This window comes from Larimichthys crocea, chromosome XX (genome assembly GCF_000972845.2).
Source record: "Larimichthys crocea isolate SSNF chromosome XX, L_crocea_2.0, whole genome shotgun sequence".
Taxonomy (NCBI): domain Eukaryota; kingdom Metazoa; phylum Chordata; class Actinopteri; family Sciaenidae; genus Larimichthys; species Larimichthys crocea.
In genome coordinates, this window is record NC_040030.1 from 2,302,000 (window position 1) to 2,313,187 (window position 11,188).

The 11,188-nt window shown below is 43.5% G+C and overlaps 1 protein-coding gene across 2 annotated transcripts in view; it reads right to left on the minus strand.

Moving 5' to 3' along the window:
• Nucleotides 1-9,654, minus strand: part of LOC113748379 (uncharacterized) — a 69,784-nt gene extending 60,130 nt beyond the window's left edge. Inside the window, exon 1 of one of the 2 annotated variants that reach the window (XM_027291933.1) lies at nucleotides 9,365-9,654. The gene's annotated coding sequence lies outside the window, so the exon portion shown is untranslated. Of the gene's footprint in view, nucleotides 1-3,183; nucleotides 3,245-9,364 lie in introns of those variants that run through there. The other variant, XM_027291932.1, reaches the window with a different exon arrangement.
• Between the last annotated feature and the right edge of the window lie 1,534 nt (nucleotides 9,655-11,188).

An 11,188-nucleotide genomic window follows, 5' to 3' on the forward strand; every position in this document is an offset into this window, starting at 1 on the left:
CTAGCTCTCCATCCTTAATGGAAGCCTTAATTACGGCCGAATAATGAACCGGCAGGGGGAACAACAACCAATTTCCCAGTGAATCACGGGTGCTTGCGTCTCAATGACCTTGTTGTTACTAATTACGGTATATGCTGAATGTGAAATCAAGTACATTTTCAGACAGTAAAGGACAGGATTGGCTGAGGGGGGCTTGGCCTGCGACAACAATGTGGAGAAATTATGTGAATAAAACAGAAAACATGGCAAAGGGACAACAGGCCAAATAAATAGAAAAGAAAGATGGTCAGAGGCGACACTAGTAGCATCTGTATGGATCGAGGGAAGGAAAATGATTTTGCATAAATGCTTAAGCAAGGAAGTAATTTATTTTTTTTACTCAAACTAGGCTCTAATGTTTGACATTATATATTAGTTACTAAAACAACACTAGCAATTTTTCAAAAAAATCGATAAATTCTTCGATAAACGGTTGAAGCAGTGCTAATGTAACTAATGCTAACAAAAAGTTAGCATGTTTTATTTTGAAAAATGGCCGGATTCTCTTCCAATTGCATCCGTCTGTGCCTCTTGACACAGGTTGAGACGTGTCAAGACGCTCGTCTCGGTCACGCGATACGTTACCCCAGTTAAGCCCTCAAAGCCAGCAAAAATGAGTAAAAACTTCAGCGACCAAAACAAAATAACGGAATAGACTGGAGATAAGGAACACACTTCGGGTGTCATTGTCTCCCATTACTCCTAGATGGGAGATTAGTAGGAGCCCTGAGCTTGTTTCTCCGCAATGACCGGTTCGTTGCGGAGAAACAAGCTCAGGGCTTCCACTAATTCAGCGTAATGGTGAGTTGTATTTTTATGCATTTTATATTTGTTTTTATGCCGGTCGCATCATTTTATTTCGTCGTATTTACCCCCCACACCTTGAAGGCCGGTCCGTGAAAATATTGTCTTCCATGAGACCGGTCCGTGGCGCAGAAAAGGTTGGGGACCACTGACCTACATGACCCACAAAGACTTCCAAGGCCAAGAAGCACATATACAAAACAACATTCTGTGGCATTACAGGCTACGTAAAGTAAAGTATACGTAAAGGAAAGTATATCCGCTGTGTAGAACTTCTCTACTTTGTGCGGTAAGACGGTAATGCATGCTACAAACACATTTGTGCAAGCTGCTTTACTGGACTTTTAAAAGTAATTTATCTTCATTCAAACGTTATTATGTTTGTTATTAGGAACTAAAACTACAGCCACTATTTAAATAAACTATAATAATTAAACTAATATGATTGATTGGTTCGCTAAAAAGGTTTGTATTTCAGCATGCCAGTCCAAGGAGCATATTATTAGCGAAGTACATTTTGTGGTGTTACGGGCTACATAAATAAAATAATCATTTTATGATAGTACAGTTCTCCTGGATGCTATCATGGTTTGTCTTTTGCTCTACTGGACCAAAAAAATGAGATGCAGTCAAACGTTTCGAGGGAAACGTGAATGTGTAACATACACTGTCTTTAGATTTGAACATTAATAAAATCAAATTTCTGACATGAAATGTTTTCAGCCAACACGTGTGAGAAGTCCTTCAAGTAAGGCGATATATGGACAAACTTCATCAGTGATACAAACAAAAGCTGCAGTACTGCTACTAAATGTAGCAGCTATAATCAGTGTTTTTATATTAACAATGATCCAGATGAGTACTTGTATGTGAAAAGGGTTTCTCATAGTAACAAACTCTGGACTTTTAGCGTCTTTCAGCTCTTTGTTTTGGTTTGGTCTTGTCAAAACAACAGAAAACAAACAAAAAAGCAGGTAAACAACTAAATGAACTCAGTCTCATTAAGTATGGTGACTTGCTAATAATAAAGAATAAAATGCCAAACAGCAAATACTAAAATAACATTCATATGTGAAACCATGTCAGAACCAAAGCTCGTGTTCTGTCAGGTCAAACTAATATTCATTAATCAACGGCCGCTTTGATGTCGTTTGACCCATCATCATGAGCACAACCCATAATCCCATATAGGGTTTGTCTAAAGTGATTGCTGCTCCTCTTTTCCTTGTTCAATTCAGATGATGAGATTAGGGAGATTCCTAGCAGATGGGATTTCCATTGTGCGTGTGTCGACAGCGTCCCTCTTTTTTTTCCACACAAACTCCACCTCAACGTACTTCCTGTCAGATCCATTCGAGCACAGAGCGGCGTGGGCCGGCAGGGCTCGGGGCAGACAGGAAGTGCTGTGGTGCCGGTCAGAGCCAGCAGGGGGGAAATATGGTCAAATATGGTCAGTCTTATCAATAATGAGTAGGTGGAACGGGCTAGATCAAATTACCAATTTAGAGCTAATCACCAAAGTGGTGGCTGGTCTTTGCTTTATCCCCTCTCCCACTCTGCTTTCTCCTCTCTCCGGCGATTCCTGTCGCCATCTGTCTGCCTTTCTCAGGGGAGTCCTTCCTTCTCTCCTGAGCACCACACTGGATGTTTTATTAATTCCGTTTCACCTGATTACACCCTGTCTGTGAGCCAGGGCACATTAATAGGCATTTAATCAACGTTTAATTAAAGGGAGCAGGCATTGAACAGAGGGCCGCAGATCTCAGAGCTGCATCCTGGTGAGGTCAGCACCAAGGACACGCGAACACGCGCGTTACGTGGACGTAAACGAGCTGCCATTACTGCGGTGGCACTCGTGAAGTGTGTAACATTCACTTTTAAAGCACTTGAATCTTCAAATATAACCATCAAACAGCATTAAAGGGTGACAATCTTTATGACTTTTCAACAAAATGTATGTGCCTGAATGATCTGTAACCTGTCAATCAAAGTGCCCACGCTCGTAATCCTGCATACCTTTAAGTCTTAATATATTTTGAACAGGTGAGTTGTATATAAATTCACCATTGTCATGAACAGCACAGTTGTCATGAACAGCTTGATCCTAACCCTCATGTTTAGATCGGCTTGCCAACAAAGGACAGAGCCAAATCTCTTGCTCGCATGGCACTCGGAGATCTGATCCGAAGATCCACTTGTACTATTTTAACTTTCTTACATTTGATCATTTAGATTATAAGTTAACAAGCAAGACTTTCGGACTTTGGAGGTCAGACAGAAGTGGCATGTTCTTGTGTCAAAAACCAATTTTCAGACGGAATAACTTCAACCCAGACTTACCTTCATCTGTCGGCAAACGCGACAACCCAAACACCTCTACGCACAATCAGCAGCTGGATTTGTCTATAAACCAACTAACTCTGAGACAAAAGGGCTACACAGTTTCTAAAGCTCAGACAAAACTTTAAAAGCACACCACAGGAACTCCACAATGCAGCGCAACACAACTGACGAGGAGATCCAGTTCAGAAGACAATCGAGCTATCAATGGCAAACAAAAGGAAAAGAGGGTGACCACCTCAGCATGGCTTTAGCCAGGTTAGAGGCAGAGACAGAAGAGGGGAGCACCCAGATTGAGAAAGAGAAAGCCCGGGGTCAGCTATAATGAGCCGTGAATGTGAGCATCCGACCAATCCTGTTTAATGGGGTTCATCCCTGGAAAGATTTCTGTCCTGCCTCGCACCGGTGTTTGTGTGTGTTCACGTTGGGGTCTGGGTCATGAAGCTGCAAGGGCTCCGTGACCCTGAAATGAGCTCTGGGAGTCAGTGTGGACCCCCCTCTGGCAGGACAGAGGTCCCTTTATGCTTTAATCTGCAAGCAAGGAGGATCAATATGGTGACTATTGGCGCTGGGATTGTATGCAGGAGTAAGCGGTCCAGCCATTTTAGATGTCTCAAAGGGGGTTGGCGCACCCTGACAAAAGCGCAGCCCCGCTGCCACTACCGGTCACAATGACCTGTGGGACAGTGGCACACCAGCAGCTAACCTACTTAACATTCATTAGTGTCAGAGAGGTGGACAGATGCTCCGAGCCTTGCAGATCTTCTCTCTCATGTTCTCAACATGGGGCTCATTCAGCAGCGTTTGACGTGTCTTTCATTTGGGATATTGGGAGTTGTCGGGTGGCGGCGGCGGCAGGCCTAACCCGCTCAAGCTCGAGCTGGGTGGGCATTGACGGACTCACCCCGAGCGCGTGGTGTGCAGAGCAGTCAGGCAGCCAGGTGCTCGTGCTGATGGGACGCATGGGTCGAGCCAGAAGCCTCCGATGACGCTTGAAATCCTGATTTCTGGAAGGACTGTTTTCCAAGTGAGGCTCTGGAGCTCGTCTTCTCTCAACAGCAGACATGTCCGGTGAACTCTAGCTTACAGTTCGCTCAACTTCTTAAACAAAACATGAACATTTCACCCCTGAAGACCTGAAGTAACAAAGAAACACGGCCACCAGACCATACCTTGAGAGATTTAAGGGCAGAGGAACCACTGTGGGAGGCATGCACTCTATTCATCTAGCTTATTGCTGTTAATAATTACCATGCTGCCAAACTGGTGCAACCCTCTCATGCACATCGTTTCCTTGCCAGGCAAAGACACAAGACAATATGACCTTCCGAGTTTGCTGCAGGGAAATAATAAACTTAAACTTTGTTCCTTCCACACACAAAAAAACAAGGCCCACAATAAACCAAAGCTTTCAATTAAGAAGTGAACAGCGCTGTAGCCTCACACAGTGACAGAGGCCAGAACAGAAATCAGGGCCAGCTGGACAGAGAGAGGGCTTTTCAGCCCCGACTCCAGACACAACATGGATCAGGTTCTGGGCTGCCATACAGCAGCATAAATCTCCTGGCCTTAATTACATTACAGGGCATATAGTGGCAAGCTCTGTGGAAACAATGGACCCTATCAATTCTACAAATCGAGTGTGTATGTGTGTGTGTGTGCATGCTCTGAACAGCCCTCTATCTGTATCTCCAATCAAAGCTTATTATCTAGAGTGTGACTTGAGTTTGCGGTCCTTCATCTTCAGATTTGTAGTGCAGGAAAAAAAAAAAAAAAGTAAATACGCTCTTGGTGTAATATTAACAAGTGGCTGTGGACAAGTGAAGAGCAAGGCAATGTTTTCCATGGCGACCAAACCAAACACAACCCGTGTCCCATTTCAGCTACGTGAAATAAATATTTTAAACTCGTTCTCCGACCATAAAAGCACAGCTCGTGACTTGTACTAAAGCTTCCTGGGGGCCATCTGAGATCAAGATCAACCTCTCTCTTACATCTCCCTTCCTAAAGCACTCTGAGGTCTCCCTCTGTTTGACCCTACGGGGGCTCTGCAACGCTTTTTTTTGGGGGTGGGCGGGGGTAATCCAGATGCCACAATACCAGTTGCTAAGACACTGCCAGAAAATGCATTGTGTGACGGGAAGTAAGGTTGGAAATCGGTAGATATTTTTCCGTGTTTTAATGCAAGCTTGTGTATCCTTTCAGCTTTTATCGAATTGAATCATCAATACAAAGAAAGCTAGTTGTACGTATATATATTGTGAACTATGTGTACTGGTTTACTTGCTCCATTCTTTAGTTTTTCGTTTGTTTTCTGTTGTTTTGAGAAGACCAAACCAAAACAAAGAGCTGAAAGACACCAAAAGTCCAGAGTTTGTTACTATGAGAAACCCTTTTCACGTACAAGTACTCATCTGGATCATTGTTAATATAAAAACACTGATTATAGCTGCAACCTGATGAATTTAAGTCAAATTTTCGCTCTTATTTTAGCTCCATTTTGGGTCTCCACCAACTCCTTGTGGCTCTGTAGCTGCCCAATGTTTCGACTAGGTTAACAATCTAGTCACTAACAGTGTCTGTCTGGTATTTGGTGCTGAACAGGTGAGCTTATTCCTCACTGGCTATGAATACTATAAAGCAGTACAGTTTGTGGCCTTGAAAACCAAAACAAAAAGCTGAAAGACGCTAAAAGTCCAGAGTTCGCACAGAAGCTCTCACCTGGTCCAATGTAAAATATAAAAATATTGATTATAGCTGCTTATTTTTCAATCTTCTCTCTGTTGCACTGAAAAGAGTAATCACTTAATGGGTAATTAAGCTGACACATCACATATAACAGGCACATTTACAGCAAATAATTAAAACTCTTTTGCTCTGTTAGACTAAGAAAAGACTTGGATTGAATGCACACTCTCTCTCACACACAAATAAACACATACATCAGCACACAAAGCTGACAAAGCCTCCCAGAAAACACATAAAAGTACAATTACAAGAGCTTTCATGCACTTCTAAGGAAAGCAGCCCAGCCCACTGCGTGCTGCCCTTTGTCGGCTGCGAGACCCAGAATCAAAGAGCGTTGACCTGCGCCGGCTCTGCCCGGCATGCCTGCGGGGAGTCCTGCTCTGACTCCAAACCCTGGTTGCCATGCCATGCTGGGTCCCTTCACTCCCACCGCCCGCCCCCCGGTTAGCTCCGTTATTTCCTCATCTCATCAATCTGTCAGCTAAGCCCTTTGACATGCGTGCACAATATGGCCCCAGTATTTCTCAGTTCAGGACCTCTCTTTCAATATGGTTCCAGCATTTCAAGATTAGTCAGCTCACCCACAAGGGTCTGCTGCGGTGAGGAGGGGGGCTCAGCAACAAATATAGTTGCTAGAAGCGAAAGTGATGGTAGCTTTAGATGTAATGAGTTTAAATCTCATTTAAAGTGTCATTATATGACAAACATTGACCAGATCTGTGTGAAAACTTATTTTCAACAAAGTCAGAGACTCGTGAGGTATCTGTGGTGGTATCTTAATTCAACATTAAAGATCTATTAAAGTCCCTGAAACTTGTTTTCTCAATCAGCAACTGGGACCAAAATAAGTTTGCAATGTTCTGACAACAGCTAGTTGGTTATTTGTCACTGGTTTGAAGTGTGCAGGACTGTGTGAGTTTGTATGTTTAGCAACAACTGGATCAAAATCTTTAGACAGTGATGACTTGACCTGATCAAATCACACCTGCACAGTCCTGATTGTTTCTTACTTTGTCATGAATATTTAGAGATGGACTGTACTCAGCGGCTTTCTAGTCTTCCGACAACTCAAGATGCTTTTTACACTACATATCACCTTCACACAAATGGCAGCGATTTGGGCTTCAGTATCTTTGTCCAAGGACACTTCAACATGTAGTCTGGAGGAACCGGGGATCGGACCCGCTCTGCCTCTGGAGCGCCTGAGTTATAGCAAAATATTAAGATCGGAGGGGGTTGAAGATGAACTATTTAACTCCTCACAGGATTAGGAGTTATCTATCAGCAAAATGAGTCAAGGTTTGAAAGATTTGTGATTTCTGGTGTCAACTGAATTAGATTTACGGTATCCGGGACCAACACTGGGCTTCGAGAAGATTTTTGGATATGCTGCCTTTCAAACTTCAATCTTGTTTTGATCTTAAATGTAGCATTGTTATGAATTAATTAAGTCGTATTGGTGCATTTTACTCATGACTCAAGTACTGCAGTTCCTCAAACGTCCACTTGAGGCTGGCTCCAGAAGTGAGTCTGTCTCCATAAGTCACCATGTTCAAAACTTCACAGCAGAAATAAACATGTTTACAGCCTGGTACAAAAAACAGTTTTGGTCTCATCTGTTTAGATTATATTAAGACTTAAAGTTATGCAGAATTAACAGCATTGACGCTTTGATTGACAGGTAGGTGTCGTTGCAGACGGCTTGTTTGAGCAACCAGGCGTCATTCAGTCAACCTCAGGTCTGCCGATGATCCACATCTCTGCCAAGAGGAAGTAGACAAGACTACTAAGATGGTGGCAGCCAGTGCCACAGATTTTAGGCTTCAGAAATGTGACGTCACGGATACGCTGTCCATTCTTTATACCGTCAGTGGTTATTTCACACTTTGCAAACTCTCTGGCTGAACTACACTTGAAAGCTTGAGTACATTTTGATGAGTTGAGTTGGATGTGATGCTTTTTTTAAACATTTCTAACTGACACTCTTTCCAGCCTCCCAGCATTTCCTCACATCTGCTGACAGAGAGAGAGATACATGAAGCATCGGTGTGTACGTAACTACGTTAATGTTTGATAAGGCATAACTCGGTCAGTCAGTTGGCCACCTGTGAACACGTCTTTAACAGTTTTGTGGAGAGAAAAGCCGGAGAGTATTCCTGTTTTTGAGATCCGTGCCGTACGGACTGGACTCACTCGAGAACGGACCATTCAATTTATTTTCAAGTAAGGATGAAAGGAAGACTCCAAACTATGCATGTCGTCCATTCAGTGGCGACGCTCTTTAAAAGAAAGACAGCAGAAAGAGTTTGGGGGGAGAAAAGAGGGGGTGTAGGGACGGTGGAGCGCTGCATAAATTTGACATACACAAGGCAGCAGACAAAGTGATTGTTGCTTCCCCAAAACTTTTTTTTTTTTCTCCTCCAGAAAACACTTTTCTTGCTGAATAGGCACCTATTAGTGACTCCATTATGGGCACAGGGCTCTTGAATGGCTCCTCACTGTGCGTCTTTATCATAGTCAGGCTGTGAATACAGGCAGCCCGCCCCCTCCTCCTGAAGCCCGACCAAACTCTTTACAGCCTGTATTGATTGGTGCTGTGGCGCTGGCGATGATGGGTGAGGCAGGAAAGAGGAGAGAGAGAGAGATGAGGGAAGAAGGAGGGGGCGGGGGGGAAGGAGGCGAGCTGCCACTCTCCTCACCCCCTGTTGTGTGCTCCAGGTGTGGTGGGTTAAGCGTAGCCTCTATTGTGCTGCACACTAAAAAAAAAAAAGCAGTGTTTTACATGCATTAGCTGATCTCCATAATGTCAACCCAACCACCCCACCCCATCCCATCCCATCCCAGGCCCCCCGTTTGCACCCCAAAAACAAGTCAGGCCTCCGGCAAATCGCTGCACACCGCCTCAGAGCTCTGCATTGTTGCTGGATTATTCAGGAGTTAGCTGAAAGAAAGAGACAGGCAGAGTGGGGTGTCTGTACTTTATCTCCAGGGGAGACAGGGGCTAAAAGAAGGAGCTTCTTTAGAGGAGTGAGTTACTGCAGCGGAAAAAAAAGCCAGAAAACACCTGCAAGAAGACAAGACCAAGGCGAGGAAACCCTCCTCTATTGTTTGTCTTTACTTTTCTCCCGTCCCCTCCGAGGTAAACCCAACGTAGGAGGAGGAGGAGGCGTCTGTCACAACATTATCACCTCGCTTGGTCTGCACGAACCAGCGCCGCATTGACAGGAAACATCAACGTGTTGGCGATTTCAATCAGCAATCCTGAAAGAGCAGATTGAACAAACACGTGTGTGTGTGTGTGTGTGTGTGTGTGTGTGTGTGTGGACAGTGAAAGCATGATTCATTCAACTTTGAAGTTATGTGTGTTGAAGGAGAGAGAGAGAGTAAGAGAGACTTTATGATGAATATGGATGCATTGTTCAGCCGTGCTTACCTCCACAGGGAACCATCTGCTCCCTGTCAATGCATCACCTGCTCGTCTGAGCCGTCTCCAGGGCAACAAGGGGTGGAGGAGGTGTTGGTGGTGGTGGTGGTGGCGGGGATTAGGAGAGGTTATGGACTTGATGGGAGGGGCCGTCACTGGGGACAGAGGAGGAGGAGGAGGAGGAGGCTGACTGAGGTGGAGGTGGTGGAGGAGGTCGCCCGGCTAATGTCGCCCTCTGCTGGTGGAGACTGTTGCAGTCAGATGTTTGTTTCCTCCCACAGAGGCAACTTGTTGAACAACTTGTTGAATAAAATTGTAAAAGCCAAACTAAAAAAAAAACTAAAAAATAGTGTTTAAGCTCAAGAACCGATCAAATATCTGAGTTATCTTTTAAGATAAGATAGATTTTATTGATCACACACTTGTTGCAGATAAGATAAAATAAGATGTACATATTTGTTATCCTTGTTGTTTGTGTGTGTATGATTTAAACTGTGCAATATATATGTATATATATATGTATAATATAAGTACACTGGGGACTTAAAGTCATGATATCTCTGTTTCTCGTGCCCAACACGCCCAAAATTAATAGAGAGGGTTCCACACATGAGCTTAAGAGGTTAGGAGAAGGGGAATAATAAATTCCAGGAGTGAGAGAACATTGTAGAAACTTTCCAGTGCTTTGATTTGTACTTTAAAAAATGTGTTTTTTATATTTTAAAGAATTATTGTTGATCCTTTCATGCTGTTATTACACTTTACATCTCTGTCCTCCTCACTTCTTGTTTCAAAAGTGAATTTTTTGTGATTTATTCATATTTACTCTTCTCATCAAATTGTGGGTTGTATGTGAGGTTTCAGATTTAGTGTTTTTTTTTACTGATAATTATATATTATTAAATGCATCATGTCAGGGAAGAGTGCCATGTGTCATGATTTAAGAGCCGAAAGCTACAAGTTAGTATTAAAACTTGAGAATGTACAACTTGATTTATTATTATTTAAATATTTATCTCGTGAAATTCAGTGTGACACTGACACACACACGTCCACAGTGAGGAAATGACTCGTCAGACCTGTGAACATGTGATTAGCTGCTGCAGAGTGACGGCCACTCTGTGTTTTCGTACAGGCGGTCACGCAGGCCGTCGGGTATTGTGTGACGAGCAGCGTGGATGTCGGTCAATCACAGAGTTCTCATTAAGTGTCTGTGTTCCTCCACCTATGGTACACTGTACGCTGTACGCCAGTGACGGCTGGGTAAACACAGACCTGAGGACAGCTGGAAGACAAACACACACATGCCTCCTGCATGAAATACACCCGATGACTGAATCAGCCTCCGAACAACAACAACAACACTCAGTACTGCAGCTCTCACAGCTTTAACTAACATTTATCACCTTATTCCTGTGCTCTCATGTCAGGACATTAAACACAAAGCTACAGTCAACAGCTTTGTTGATAGCTATGTTTGAAACTAACAAAACCAACCTCTAGAGATCACTAATTAACATCTCAGTTATTAAATTGTGACCTTACCTTGCTCCCAGTACTTATGCTAAGCTAGACCTGACGCCTGGTTGCTCAAACAAACCACCTGTAACAGCACCCACCTGTTAATCAAAGTGTCCACGCTCTTAATCCTGCATAACTTTAAGCCTTAATATAATGTGAACAGGTGAGTTGTATATAAATTCACCCTCAGTACAGTTGTCATGAACGGGGAAATTAGCTACAGAGACCAAAACTGTCTTTTGTACCAGGCTGTAGACATGTTTATTTCTGCTGTGAAGTTGGACATTTGAACATGGGGACTTATGGAGACTG